Source organism: Dipodomys merriami, unplaced genomic scaffold (genome assembly GCF_024711535.1).
Source record: "Dipodomys merriami isolate MVZ:Mamm:240054 unplaced genomic scaffold, mDipMer1.0.p SCAF_3396, whole genome shotgun sequence".
Classification (NCBI taxonomy): Eukaryota; Metazoa; Chordata; class Mammalia; order Rodentia; family Heteromyidae; genus Dipodomys; species Dipodomys merriami.
The window spans coordinates 1-15,699 of record NW_027204933.1 but is presented as its reverse complement, the minus strand read 5'-3'; the positions used below and the strand labels follow the sequence as shown (position 1 = coordinate 15,699).

Sequence of the window (15,699 nt, the reverse complement as noted above, 5' to 3'; positions counted from 1 at the left end):
CAGCTATGTTTAGATACCACTTCCCAGCCCACAATGCACTTTTACTGGGAGTCCCACAGTTCATTACTCTTCATGACCTCCCTTTAAGGTAGAGAGATGAGGGAATTTGACTGACTTGCCCAAGATCACACAAATAATAAGTGCCAAAGCCATGACCTGAACAAGCTCTCTTAACCATATCCACACCACTTGATATATATCTGAATTGGTTCTAGTGCTTCCCCCAAGTTCTGTATTACGGAGCTTTCATTCAAACCATTGTTAAATAGAATTGAACTACAGTGACCTCAGTGGTGAACATTCTGGAAGATTGTAGAGACGTATGAACAAATGCTTTTAATATCCTGGTTCATGGCTCATCCATTAAAGTCCCCGTCACCTTGTACTCACTCTTGGGTCCAAGGAAAAATTTTATATAAATGAGTAGAGACAGTGGGAACAAAAAGTCTGGGATCTTTTGGGGGTGCATTTTAGAGTTGTTTGCTGTTTTCTTAAAGCTTGACGAATGGTAAGTAGTAATCAATAGTGAAATCTGCCTGAATCTCAGAGGCTCAATGAAGGTGTGTTTGAAACACATCACAGAGCTTGATTTTCTGTTATTTAGTGCCAAAAGTTATTACCTCAGCAGAAGCCCGATGTCTAATTTATACTGAATTGTTAGCTGAAATCTATTACAGTTTATTAGCACCATCTCAGAATACAGTAACATCTCACTGGTTCTGCTTCTGTTGAAATTGACCAACTGGTTTAACTCTATTAGCTTTGAGGCTGAGATAAGCTGAACTCCACCAGAGCTCTCCACGAGGACACAGGGAAGATGGATACAGATTAGGCTTGGGGTATCTGGGGGCCTAGCTGCCGCCAAATTACTGCAGGCTTTGCTTTTTTAGATACAACCTGGACCCTGTCACTCTATGACTATTAGGGTGGGAAGTTGTCCTCAGAATGTAGAAAGTAGCTGTCAACATCATGGAGCTATCTGCAGAGAGCAAGCAATTCCCAGAATTGTGACACTGAGTATCCACAGGGTGATTTGAAGCACCTTTGATTGTTTGAACAAACAACAAAGAAAAGAAAAGAAAAACACATTTGTCATATTTAACAAATTTGCACAGATTTGCCAGCAAATCTGTGACTTCTCAAGAGCACTTCTAACTGGACAGAGGGAAAAAAAAGTACCAATGTTACCACAAGGAGATATGATGAACTTGAGTCCATCCTATCTGTTTCCAGGGTTAGGACCTCAAAGAAACAGACCACAAACATGTGGAAGCATTTAAGTCAATACCGAAAGAGTCTCTCCAGTGCTTCACACATTTTGGTTGTTTGGGACACCCTGGAATAATGGGAATAACAGCCTTAAGAGTCATTTAGATCGGGTCTGAAAATTGGCCTCATTGCTTACTGGTTGTACAGCCTTGAAAAAACTGGGAAAAATTTCTGCATACCAGTTTCCTCTTTTAAAACAAACATGGACATCACAAAACACTATGTCGAAAAATGAACTTTATGATTTAGGCGGGGGGGGGGTGATGGGAGGGAAGGGATGAGTAGGAGAAAAACAAAGGAGGAGACAACAATGCTTGATAAGAAATGTACTCATTACTTTGCTCACGTAACTGTAACCCCTCTGTACAGTATTTTCACAATAAAAAACTTATTTTTTAAAAAAGAACACACCAAAAAATATAGAGTTACAACCTAATGAGGAAACACAAATCAATGCAAGAGAAATAGAAAATTTCAACTTGAAATTTTTATTATAACACACAAAAAAACCAAATATGGAGGTTTGGGTAAAAGTGTGGGTGTTGTGCCTTAAACATCGCACATATACTTAAGCATATAAATAAGTACTCAGCAGTCATTTACTTACCTTTATCTCTGCTTGGCATTTTATAGCCACCAAGTTAATGATATTTTTATTTTTGTCTCTATTTCCTCTATACGCTCACCTATTCCTCTTTCTTCCTCTTTTTCTCCTTTTCATGTCAAGATTGTTTTACTAGTATATATTATATATACAAGAGGGGATTCATATCACAATCAAACTCACCTTCTCCATCTCCCTCCCTCATCCCCTTCCCATCCCCACTTCTTGACACAATTTCTACAGGTTTCACTGGTGTGTTTCAGTCAACCAAATAAAGCATTTCAACCACATTAACTCTCATCCATTGCTCCATTTACTATCCCCTCTCCCTGCTGCTACCTGCTCTCCAACAGAGCTTGATTTACTTTCCTGTGTTTTCTTTTCAGCATATATCATTAGTACAAAAGTGTTTTACCATAGCAATTTACACATGCAAGTATTATAATGTAGCCTGATCATGTTATCTATGGCTGTCTTTTTCCTTCCCCCTGCAGGAATTGATAGCCCTCTTTTGAAAGTTAGGAAATATTCAGCATAGAGATGAAGAATCCAGGCAATGTCACCCGTGGCTGCAGAATGGGAAAGGCCAGGTTTCCAAGTTCTGCTCTGGCTCGCCACATTGTGCTAAGACCAGACTTTCTGTAACTAGTATGTCCAATCTCAACTAGTATGTCCACCATCAGGGCTGAAGCTGCATGCTTTCAGAAACAATTACTTAGCTGCACCGCAAATAGTGCCAGACACATAGTAGGTACTCATTTTGTGTCTGTGGAATTAATAAACAACCAAGCTAAATTCATTCCACTGGGCTCTCTGGACTGAAAGTAGGAGGAAGATGCGTAGGAAGTTATGTTAAGTAAGAGACAGAGGGAGGAATGATAGTCACCTAAGTATCTGTGCATGATCATTCAACCAGCACATGTAAAGTACACTTCATTCTAAATCAAAGGCAGGCTCACTATCAGGACCAGGGGCAGAAAGTTCCTGAGGCAGTGAACTATTAGTGCTAAGGGGTAGAACACCCCAGGAAGTCATCCCTGATTCCCCACGCCTACACCCAGGCATTAATACCTAACCTCTTGTACTTGACCCTTTTCAAGACCCCTTGAAATTTTTCATGACATTCTCTGAACCTGGTACAAAGTACAAAGCCTGGCAGTCAAACACTGCATGAGGCCTTTCTTGTGTGCAATGAACGAGTCAACATAGTGGACATTATTAGCTCCAGTTTGCCGCTAAGGAAAAAGACACACATAAAATGAGCCCAGGGGCTGGGAAGGTGGCTCAGTGGTAGAGCGCTTACCTTGCATGCCTGAGGCCCTGGGTTCCATTCCTCAGCACCACATAAGCAAAAAGAAAAAAGCCAGAAGTGGTGCTGTGGCTCAAGTGGTAGAGCGCTAGCCTTGAGCTGAAGAGCTGAGGGACAGCGCCCAGGCCCAGAGTTCAGGCCCTACGACCGGACCCCCCTCCCAAAAAAGAAAAAGAGCCCAATGGAAGGGCTTCATCCTTTCACAAATACTAATGCAATTATTAAATATCTGCTGCCAGCTCTATTCCTAGACTTAGTGCGACATGCCTTCATGGAGGAAACAGAGAAAAATATGCCCACATCATCCTCCGAATTGTAACCAGGAAGAAGTTCAACAAAAGAGAGAGACAAAGGCTGCTTATGGAGAAATCTAATCAAGGTAGGGTAATCAGAAGCCCTATCTGAAATGGTGAGATTTGAGCTACTATCTAAAGGATGCTTAGAAAACAAGGACAGCTTTTAAGTTAAAAAGGAAACAGGAGGAAGGAGAGAGAGGAAAGAAAGAAAGAAAGAAAGAAAGAAAGAAAGAAAGAAAGAAAGAAAGAAAGAAAGAAAGAAAGAAAGAAAGAAAGAAAGGAAGAAAGAAGGAAGGAAGGAAGGAAGGAAGGAAGGAAGGAAGGAAGGAAGGAAGGAAGGAAGGAAGAAAGAAAGAAAGAAAGAAAGAGAAAGAAAGAAAGAAAGAAGGAAGCACAGAAAAAATAAAATGAAACCTGGGGGTTTTCTTTATAAGGAACAAGAGATAGCAAGGTGGGAAGTGGTGGGGCTGGAGCACTTGTAGCTTGATAGGTCATGGATTTTATAATAAATAAAATCAGAACCACAATCAATGAAAGGGCCTTAAATAGGGAAGTGACCCAATAGACTTACAATTATCCTCTGCTGTAGGGTGAAGAATGAGTGGAGAGGCCCAGAATAGAAGCTGGTTGGTGAGTGGAAATCCATTTCAAGTGGGACAAGAGAGCATGAATGGTCTTGGATAGGTAGAGACCTGAGAGGAGATATTCCAAGGGTCAGAGAGCTAGTTAAGGCTGCCACCCAGAACTAGATCACACGTCTCCCAACTGTCTTTTAAACCTAATCTATCATAGCACACAAGATGAAGGAAGATGGCTAGAGGGGAAAATGGGAAGGTCATTAGGAAAATATGCTTAGAACACTGTGTTCAAACTAGAGCCTATAGCCCCTGAGGGTCTACACATGAAATTTCAGTGACAAGTGAAAAGAAATCAATGGAAGCATATTGTGGATCATTTGGATGAACACCTTCTAATTGAGTTCAGCTACCCTATTTCAGAAATGACCTTTTCTTTTTTTTCCATTTATCATCCTTCCAGGTCCAAATACTGCTACCCAATACTGCTACATCAATTCATAGGAAATAATAAAATCATGCTAAGTGATGAGAAATAGAGATAAAAGACAGGGGCAATGTTAGTATAGGATTGTCTAAGTCTCTTATTCCCTACATTGAAGCCCAAAGTACAGTAGTTGTGTTTGGACAGGGTTCTATTTCAGCTGAAGAACATTGTATTTGTCAGCTTTTCATTACTTCTGTGAAATACATGCCCTAGACTACTTGTGAACAAACTCTGATAGTCTTGGAGGTTCCAGCTGAGAGAACAGGCTTGGACTCTGGTGATGGTTACTAATGGTGGCAAGATCACATGGAGAGAGAGGGGGCGGGAGATCAAGGTCCTACAATGCCTTTGGAGGACAGAACTCTAATGACCTCTCACTAGACCCTACCTCTTAAAGATTCACACTGCTTCACAATACTTCTCCCTGGTGACCACTGCCTCCAACCACAATGGACTCCTAGAATCATACCCAAATTACAGCTAACAGATTCCACATATCTACTTAATATCATTAATTTCATTTTTCTGTACCAGTCCTAAGTCTTTAACTCAAAGTCTGGGCACTGTCTTTGAGCTTTCTTGCTCAAGGCTAGTGCTCTATCACATGAGCCACAGCTCCACTTCAAGCTTTTTGGTGATTAATTGGAGATAAGAATCTCACAGACTTTCCTGTCCAGGCTGGATTTGAACTGCAATCCTCAGATCTCAGCCTCCTGAGTAACTAGGATACAGATGTGAGCCACCTGGCTCATTAATTTGAATTTTATTTAATCTACTTGATGTTCGTATGTAATTTCTATTTGTTTGGTTTCATAATTGCCTCAAAGCACAACAAATTTATATCTAGTTTTATGTTTATGTTAACATTTTAATAAGACTTGTTCCTAATCTCATTGGGAGGTCTATGATAGTCTTTTTTCTCCAAAGAACCTATATATTTCTTAAGTTTGAGAAGCCCTAGAATCAACCAAATGAAAATTCAGTAATGAGCTGTCCTATTCTAGTCTATATGGTTTTATACTAAGTTAAATTTAAAAGAATGAGCTTAAATGGTGTTAACTTATACCTAGTTCCTTCACTGCAGTAGGGCACAGGTTTTAGCTTCTAAGATAAAAGATTATTGTCCTCAAAATCCCAAAGGAGGAAGCTCAATTAGCTCAACGCAGCAAGTTCTCCCTGAAACACTGAAATGAATGTAGATCCTTGGGCCTTGTTCCTGATGAAGTTGGCTTGGAGCCCAGGGCCATGCTTCATGGAAATTGTACATCTTTAAACCCTAAACTTTGTACTTAGTAGAGATATGTTCATGCAGTTGAGAGTCTGGTAGCAGTTCAGATCCTCATTCCCCTCTTGAGCCCCATGTGGATTAAACTATGGGCAAAGTAATCAACACTCTACATTTCTTTCTCTCCTTCTCATTTTTGGTGTATTCTCCTTTATGATTGAATTCTCCTAATAGGTCTATCTTATGAGTAAGCTATGTAAGTATGCAATAGGACTCTGAGGATATAATGCAGGGGATGTTGAGTTTTGAGATGAATGAAGAGAGGTCACAAAACTAGGTTTGTTTTCCACATGCCTTCAAGTTTAGATTAAGGACCCCTAAGGTTCTGGGATACATAATTTTTAGCCAAGACTTGAACTTGATGGAAAGTACAATTTCATTCATTGTATGATTAATCACCTAAAAAAAAGAAACCAAAAACCAGAGGCTGGTCATCATAAGACCACACCAGGAAAGCTGGCTTAGGGCAGGAAGAGCAGATGAGAGCTAGTATCTTGACATGGCTCCAGGACAGAACGGCCTATCCAAATGTCAAGAGAGGATGAAAGCCAGGTGTGTTAGCCCAGAGAGGGGGCAGGCTACTGAACTTCAATTTTGTTTTGTTTTGCTCTATGCCTCACCACTGACCTCTATCACTCATCATTTCCAAGGCATACAGAGTACATCACTGCCCCATTACTTTTTAGGTAAACATTAAACAGCACTGCATGTGGAGAGCAGCCAACGTGTTTGATAATTCATCGGCAGCAGCAAACCTGAGTGTTTCCATGCAATGCAAATTGCCTTGGCTTCCATGCCACTCCCGTTGCTTCAAGTGCTGATGGTAAATAGCCTTCGTTGGTATTACTATCAAGTATTCATTTTAACAACATTAATTTACAATGTGTTATCCCACTTTACATTGTGTGACATGACTTATTCACAGAGCTGGCCCTTCAGTGACTGCTGTTGCTTCATTCTATTCACTACACTTGCCTAAGATTTTTAGGTTAATGGGACCTCTGCTGGAAAACAAATCTGGTGATGGGTTGTTTGTGTAGGAATCATTCATGGCAAAGGTAATAACACTGCTTGAAAAACCTGTGTATTCCTGGATGGGTGGGGGAAGGGGCTGAATCAAGCCAATTTCTCTTAACTGAGGACTTTCTAAGACCAGGGAGCAGCAGTAACAACCATCACAGGGCTAATGCGCCTTTTGATAATGTACACTTTCCAAGTCTCTTCCAATCTAATATTCTCATGATAACCCTATAAGGTAAATACAGAGGGATGTTTTAAGAGAATGAAATCTGGAGGTTGACTGCTGAGGTTGATACTTTCGTCTACCGCTTTCTACCCAAATGACCTTGGGGAAATAACTTTGTTATGCCTTAATTTCCCTACCTTTAACACGAGGGTAGCAATTCTACTTACTGCATGGGGTTGTTGGCCCACAAAAGAGCTTAAAATAGATCCTGCCCACATGTACTATGACAGTTCCTAAATGAATCTGTGCCTCTCTCTCTCCAAGCATAGCAACACTGCCTTTGGTCACTGGGGCTCACTGGGACCACCTGACTTGTCTCAGCCAATGAGAATGGAAGACTGCACCCTCATAGTGTCCCTTCTTCGGGCTGCAGGGGTTGTTGGAAGTGCATGCCCAGCTGCGTAGCAACTCCTGAGGTCCTAAACAAAGGAGACATGAAGTAGAGCACCCAACCACATCATAATGTAGCATAAATTTTTTTAAATTGTAAGTTTTTTAAATGACAAAACTCAACATATCTGGAAGATGTTCTATCAATGTTAAGTATTGTTTTCTTCACGTTTTTATTTTACAAAACAAAAATCTAAAAATTGAGGTATAACACAGCAAATGGATATAAAACAGCCTAGGCTAGCCTGGGCACAAAGCAAGACCTTACCTCAAAAAGAACCAACCTGGAAAGGAGGCTAGAGGTGTGGGTTCAAGGGGTACAGCATCTGTATGGCAAGTTAAGTCTCTGAGTTCAAACCCTAGTACCAAAAATAAAGCACAACACATAATAAATGATAATTATTTGGCTCAATGATCCTAAGATGGCAAATTAGTAGATACGACTCCTTCAAAATCTCACCCATTTATTTCCATTGCCCTCAAAAAAGTCTTCCCTCAAATAAATAAAAAATAAAAAACAAAGGATGAAGTTAAACAAATAAATACACAAATCAAAATCTACCATTCCCCCACATATACCAGGTAAGCCCATTATCTCAACAGATGTTATGTGGTAAGGAGAAGAAGTCTCAGCCAGGAAAATATGCCCTTTGCTACCATCACAATCCACTAAGTTCTGGATGAGATGGGGAAGGGAAGATGCACCTCTAAATGATTACTATTCGATGTCGCCCTGCAAATATCTCATGGAAATTAACACCAACTCTGTCATGGAAAAAGTTCTCTCTTTTCCTTGAAGTCAGTTCCCTTATCCACCAAAGGGAAGTACTATATCAGGGCAGTAAGCATTCTCTGCCAAAAATGAACAAACCCAAAAGTTCCATTGTATGAAACAATAAAAAATAAACACTTCACGTACACAAATTTCATTATTAATATTCCTGATTGGATGGCTGTCAGTCAAGGCTGTCTATCCAGCACTCTGTCTTAAGCTGCGTCCTCTAGTAAAAGGAACCTGCAGGAAGAGGAACCTGCAGCAAAAGGTTATGTGTGCTTTTATTTGGGAATCAGATACAAGACAGCAAGACTAAGAATTTGATTGAAGTGGATTGGGAAGAAAAGTCAATACAAGGATGCGTTGTCCACTTGTTAGCTACTGACTGACTCCACAGACTGAAAATTCATAAAATGGACAATATATGTCCTGTAGGAAAAGAGCAAAGCTTTTTTTAGCAGTTTTTAAAAAATTTCATACATTTTTATTGTAAAAATATTGTACAGAGGGGTTACAGTTACATGAGCAAGGTCATGAGTACATTTCTTATCAAGCTCTGTTGCCTCCTTCTTTGTTTTTCTTCTACCATCCCTTCCCTCCTACCTCCAAAACTACATTCCACCCCCCCCCAGCCTAAACTGTAAAGTTCATTTTTCAACATAGTGTCTTGTACATCTTATTGTTACAATGGGTCAACCTGTATCCCTATTTAAGCATTTTGTTTTCTCCCTTCCCCTCCCCAAATTAGAGAAGTGTATATACAAGATGCAGGGCACCCATGGTTTCCCTTATTTGCAATAACTAGTATATGTCTGGGACAAGCAGAAAAGGTCAAAAGCTATGTACATATGACCAGATAAGATGATGTTAAGCAAAATGAACCTCAAGATAGGGACACGGTGGTTTTTTTCTTGCTTGCTATTGTTTCTAACATATTTATAATGTACTATGTGATTTTTCTGTTGCTTTGTATGTTCTTCCCCCATGGTATAACCCCTGTTTTCACTATATTTGATGTCAGTCTAATTTGGGGAGGGGAAGGGAAAAAAGAAAATGTTTAAATAGGGATACAGGTTGACCCATTGTAACAATGAGATGTACAAGACACTATGTTGAAAAATGAATTTTACAATTTAGGCGGGGGGGAGGGGGGGACGAAGATGGGGGAGGGAAGGAAGTGTAGTTCTGGAGGTGGGAGGGAAGGGATGGTAGGTGTAAAACAAAGGAGGAGGCAACAATGCTGGATAAGAAATGTACTCATTACCTTGCTCATGTAACTGTAACCCCTCTGTACAGTATTTTTACAATAAAAAATGTATTTAAAAAAAAAGATGGGGCTGGGAAGGTGTCTCAGTGGTAGAGCGCTTGCCTTGCATGCTTGAGGCCCTGGGTTCGATTCCCCAGCACCACATAAACAAAAAGAAAAAAGCTGGAAGTGGTGCTGTGGCTCAGGTGGTAGAGCGCTAGCCTTGAGCTGAAGAGCTGAGGGACAGTGCCCAGGCCCAGAGTTCAGGCCCAATACCGGACCCCCCCCCAAAAAAAGATGCAGGGCACCAACATCAAATACAGTGAAAACAGGGGTTATACCATGGGGGAGGAACATACAAAGAAACAAAAAATATCACATGGTTCCCTATCTTGGAGTTCATTTCACTTAACATCATCTTATCTGGTTTTATATATATATATAGCTTTTGACCTTTTTTGCTTGTCCCAGACATATACTAGTTATAAGAGCAAAGCTTTTATCCATTGGTCACCATCTTCATGGGTTAAAAATTTGTGCCCATGTAGTTTGTCCCCATATTACAATATTCAAGGCAATTATTCATATGTTCACCACCATCAGTGAAGTCTTGGTATACGTGAGAGTTGTATGGTTCAATGAGTATGGTAAACATAGGGGTGGTAAGCATAGCAGTATCTCTAAAGAGTATATTTGTGCTGATGCACCTGCAGAGACCCAGTAAAAATGTATACCCTCTCTTCTTACATACCATAGCTTAAAGATCGTTGTATCATAGGATGGAAAGAAAGAAAGAATACCTGCAAGTAGCATATGTCATTTTTTGCCTACATTCCATCAACCAGACATGGCCACACATACCCTTACCTTCCTGTCAAAGGAGATAACTTTTTAATGGGGAGCCTTCCTGTGAGCCCAGAGGAAGAAATGGTTTGGTGAACACAGAACCTGGTTCCCTCGCTGACTCTAGTGGTTATACTGGATGCTACTCTGAGCCAACAAGTACTTTGATTGAGATCATGAACATTTGGGGACCAGGTGTTCCAGGCATGAAGTGGATGGTTGACAAATGATATCTCTAATCCGCCTTCTGCAACATGAAAGACATATGTGGCTCTAAAGTGTACCCTTCTGGGAGAAAGCAGACAAATGAACACCTCTAGCAAAGATCCCTACTCCCAAGCTGAAGGATGGGTATTAACTATGCTCACACAGTGGTCTGATGGTTATATTTTCCGTGGTCAAGGATTCCAAAAAATGGAATTTCTGAGCATGACTTAGGTCAGAGGTTACACAGTCCTTGCTTGCTGAATTAGGCCACTACTATTTTTGTTTTTTTAACTGTAAAAATAATGTATAGAGGGGTTACAGTTACATGAGTAAGGTAATGAATACATTTCCTATCAAGCATTGTTACCTCCTCCTTTGTTTTTCCCCTACTATCCCTTCCCTCCCACCTTCCCAACTCTCCCTTCCCCTCCCAAGTTATAAAGTTCATTTTCTACATAGGCCACTATTATTAACTTGCACAGGTATTCCTCATATCATACTGAGCATCTCTCTTACCAAGTGGGCAGTTACTGACTAAACCAAAACTTTCCCCAGAGTTCAGGAAAGGCATGCTCACATTATACTCTTTGCTTAGAATCCTCTTGTCTTGTAACTTAACCAGGGCAAGGTGAGCTTTATCTCTGTCTTTGTTTACAAGTAGAGAAACAGGCCAAATGATTGGCATCCTAACTTTCAATTCTGACTCTGCCGGCATCTGTAATGGTTAAGAGCAGGTGTCCACTTGGCTGGCTTAAAGGAGACCTAGATGGCTAGCAAATCATTATTTCTGAGTATGTCTGGATGAGATTGGCATTTATACAGCATAAAGAAGATCTGAGATCCATCCTCATCCAACATGGATGGATTCCACTCAATCAGCTGAAAGTAAAAGCTCAGCTAGAATAACAAGCCAGACGAGAGGTGAATTCTCTCTGTCTCTGTCTCTGTCTCTGTCTCTCTGTCTCTCTGTCTCTCTGTCTCTCTGTCTCTGTGTCTCTGTCTGTCTGTCTGTCTGTCTGTCTCTGTCTCTCTGTCTCTCTGTCTCTCTGTCTCTCTGTCTCTCTGTCTCTCTCTGTCTCTCTCTGTCTCTGTCTCTGTCTCTGTCTCTGTCTCTCTCTGTCTCTCTCTGTCTCTCTCTGTCTCTCTCTGTCTCTGTCTCTCTCTCTCTCTCTCTCTCTCTCTCTCTCTCTCTCTCTCTCTGTTAACTGGGACACCTTCTTCCTCTGTCTTTGTTTTCCAGTGTGTACACCATTGTACTTGTACTAGTAGCCCCCAATCTTTTTGACCTTTGGCCTCAGATTGAGGACTTAATTGACTTCTCTGGTTCTGAGGCCATTGGACTTGCCCTCAAACTTGCCACTGGCTGCCTCCATAATCCCACAAGCCAATTTTATTTATTTATTTATTTATTTATTTATTTATTTATTTATTCATTTATTCATTTATTTATTTATGTTGGTTATAGGGCTTGAACTTGAGGCCTGGGTGCTATCCTTGAGCCTTCTTGCTCAAGGGTAGTACTCTATCACCTTGAGCCACAATCCCACTTATGGCTTTCTGGTGGTTCATTGGAAATAAGAGTCTCACAGACTTTGCTGTGCAGGCTGGCTTTGAACCATGATCCTCAGATCTCAGCCTCCTGAGTAGCTAGGATTACAGTGCCCAGCTTCACACAAGCTAATTTAAACAAATTCTGTCTCATTTATTTTTGTCTATCTGTTTTTCAATCTATCATCTCCATTCCATTAGTTCTACCTCTCCATAGAACCTTGGTTAACAGAGTACCTGTTCAGAAAGTATTTACTGATAAGCTTCAATGTGCCCAACTCCTTGCTAAATCCTGGAGACATAGCAGAAACATGTTAGAAGGCCTTAGTTAGTCTAATAAAGAATATTGAACAATAATTCCTGGGAGAAATGTGATAAAGGAAAAATGCAAGGTTCTATGGTACTTGTGTTCCAGGCTCATTCTTTTCTTCTTCCTCAAATCAGAATTTCCTACTTTTTATCTGGACACAAACCTTTACAGAAAAAACACTTACATGCTGCAGACTCCCTTGCAGGTAGGTGTGGCCATTAGACTAAATTCCAGTCAATGAGATATGAGTGAAAGGAGTAAATGGTTCTTTCTTCCTTCCTGTGATTGGTTAAAAGTCAGTTTGGGGATTGCAAGAATAATGCTAGGTAAAAGAAGAAATCTGATCCTGTATGGATATGGAGCTGCCTGCCAGCCTTCCACCCCCACTTTCCTATGACAGAAAACTAAGCACTTCTATTTGGGGATCTCTTGGTAGGGAAAGAAGAGCCTATTTGGTGCTATAACTGTCTCATCTTTGAGATGCAAAAAAAAAAAAAAAAAAGCTAATCACACAAACAGCACAAGAGAATTTTATGTGCAAAGACTCAAAAGAAGATAGAAATGGCTTCTTGCTCTTAAATGGCAAAAAGAAAGAAGCAAGGGGGAGTGAAGTAGGCAGGGCACAATAGAGCACAAGTGAGCTTAGGAACTAAACAGATATTCATTCTTGGACCAGTCATTTAACACCTAGGCTCTCAAAGTGTCCATCTATGTTCATGGTAGTAGCACCCTTCTGCCTAAACATTTCTCCAAGATCAAATGGTTGGTTGAAAGGGAAAAATAGCATGACATATTGGCAGGTTATTTAGGCATTCCAACCAAGGTCAGCCAAATCCTACCTCTATCACTGACCAATTGTGGTATTGGTAGCTGGTTGGGGATATTTGTTTGCCTCTGTTTTACCATTTCCAAAGCAGAAGCAGTAGTTGTATTTGCGTCATGGGATTGCTGAGAGAATTACATAAACTCATGTTTGCGAGCACCTGAAACACTATCTGCCACATATTAAGTACTACATATGTGTTTGTAAAATTAATCATTTCTGAACTTGGAGTACGCACTAACTGCATGTAACAAGCTCCCATCTTAGACTGAAACTCTTCAGGTAGAGTCAATGATTTTGTCCAGCTACTGTTTGTTCACACTTAAGCAGCTGCCTCTTTTTGAAATAACTTCATTAAAAGAGACTTTTCAAGCAGGAAATTAAGTAAAGTGCTTAAGGCACAGTGATTTCCCAGCACCCCATTCACTTTCTACCTACAACAATGGGGTAACCATAGTCTCCACTTAGCAAAGCTACTGTAAGCAGGATCTTGCTCATGAACAGTAGCTGGAAAACTTCCCTACAAAAAGTCAGGCAAGGAAGACAGCTTCACCCTGTCCTCCTTACCTACCAGGTCACATGGACAGAATTGTCCTGTGGTCTATCAAACGGGTAAGTGGAAGGGAATAGTTGTGTTTCCATGAAAGTTCACTATGAACACTGTGGTTTTATTTTTTATGTCACAAGTCATGAGCACTTCCTTTGAATATTTTTTAACCACCTGAAAAATTGTTCCAAGCTTGTAGAATATAGAAAAAGAGGGAGTGGATGGTACTTGGCCCGTGGGCCATTGTTTCCTGACTTTTGTTCACTCTTTGGTACACTATCTGGCACATAGTAAGTGCTCAGTAGATTTGGTAACTCGTTTGTTAATAACACTAGCAACTGAAGGGATTATTGGGATTGGGAAAGATGAGGGAGAATGCTAAAAAGGGTGATAGTGCATTGTATTCACAAACTGATATGTTGAATTGAAACTCCTTTTTGTATGACTACTCAAAGATAATAAAAAATACATGAAAATAAAATTTAAAAATAACTAAAAATAAACAAGAAGAAATGAAAAAAAACAAGAGTCAAGCAAATAAATAAAAATAACACTGACAAGAGAACATCGGACAGTGGCTTCTCAGACCTGGAGCTTGCTCCTGTACAAGCACCTAAAAGCTCATCCACAGCTGGGATTTTACTGGTTCTTTTTGTCTTCTAAGCAGCTGGTCCTGACCTAGATTGGGGATTGTGGTTGGGATGGGGAATGGGAAAAGAGGGTTGTATGAAGTCAATGCCTTGGTCCAACAGCTTCTCAAACAACTAGACAGCGTGGACCTAAAACGTCAAGCTTGAAAGGAACTTAATAAATAGAGAGCTCATAAAGCAATTCGGAATCTGATTTTTGCTGCAAAAGCATGATTTTTTTAACAGATTCTGTAGTTGTTCCCAACCTTTTAACACTGTCTCTTGTGAGCCAAGAGATTTTGATCTTGTGACTAAATTGACTCTACCTCAGGTTTGCCATTCTCCAGGGTAAAGTGTCTGACATGCCCAGCTTCAGACTCATCCCTTTTCAACCTCTCTCTTTCTTTCTCCCCTCTTTCTATTTTCCAATCACCTTCTCCCTCATCTTTTCCAAATTTAAGTATATATTTTTAATTAACATAATGAATGTCAGAACCAATTCCCTCTGGCTGAAAATCCAGCATTCATTTTTGTTTGTTTGTTCTGTTTTTTTCCCTTTGGTTTTTTGTTGTTGTTGTTGTTGTTAATAAGCTAATGCTAATATTTGGGAAAGGGAAAACAGATAGAAAACAATCATATGCACCGTTTCAGAGATCTTTTCGGTTCCCAACTGAGTGAATCAGTACAAGGCAACCAAATCATTTCTTCCTTCTGTTTTCTTCTATTTTTTCTTTCTGCAATTTTCCCCCCAAACTGGTTGCTGTATAATCGAAGACATGATTTCAAAGTAAAGATCTCTAAAGAGCGACTTGCCTGGAGCAAAAGGCAGTGTCTCTGGAAATATAGGCTCTTCTGGATAGAGCAGCAGTGTTGAATTCTATAGACCAAGTGATGGGGCTGCCATGCTATGTGCCAGGGAGAGAATCCCACGTCAAATGCCTGTCACAAAAGTAAGCGTCTATGTGAGGAGCGCCGCCCCGGGGCTAGCTGTGTGCGGCACAAACACATTGCATTCAGCTGCTCTAGCGGAGAACAGAACCTAACCAAGAGTGAACATCCTCCTGGTCATGCTCTTCAAATGACAGAACCAGAGAGGAAGGTAGGAGGCAGGGACAGAGGAGGAAAAGGGAGGGGTAGGGTAGGAAGAAAGAAAGGGAAGTATAAAAGAGAGAAGAACAGAAAGAGAGGAGGAACAATGAGCAAGGGCAATGAGGAACTGGAGAGAAGGCGAGAGAAGGTGCTGAGAAAGTAGGTAAGGTAGGAATGCTCCATGACTTCAGTCCTTCTAAGATGAACACACACTAGAACAG

At 40.5% G+C, this 15,699-nt stretch overlaps 1 long non-coding RNA gene across 1 annotated transcript; it reads left to right on the top strand.

The window, feature by feature from the left end:
- Positions 1-326: 326 nt before the first annotated feature.
- LOC138803222 (uncharacterized) lies at positions 327-6,655 on the top strand. The gene is made up of 4 exons (XR_011364910.1): positions 327-508; positions 3,422-3,561; positions 4,068-4,108; positions 6,512-6,655. It is a non-coding gene; the product is annotated as an uncharacterized lncRNA (long non-coding RNA).
- Positions 6,656-15,699: the final 9,044 nt, after the last annotated feature.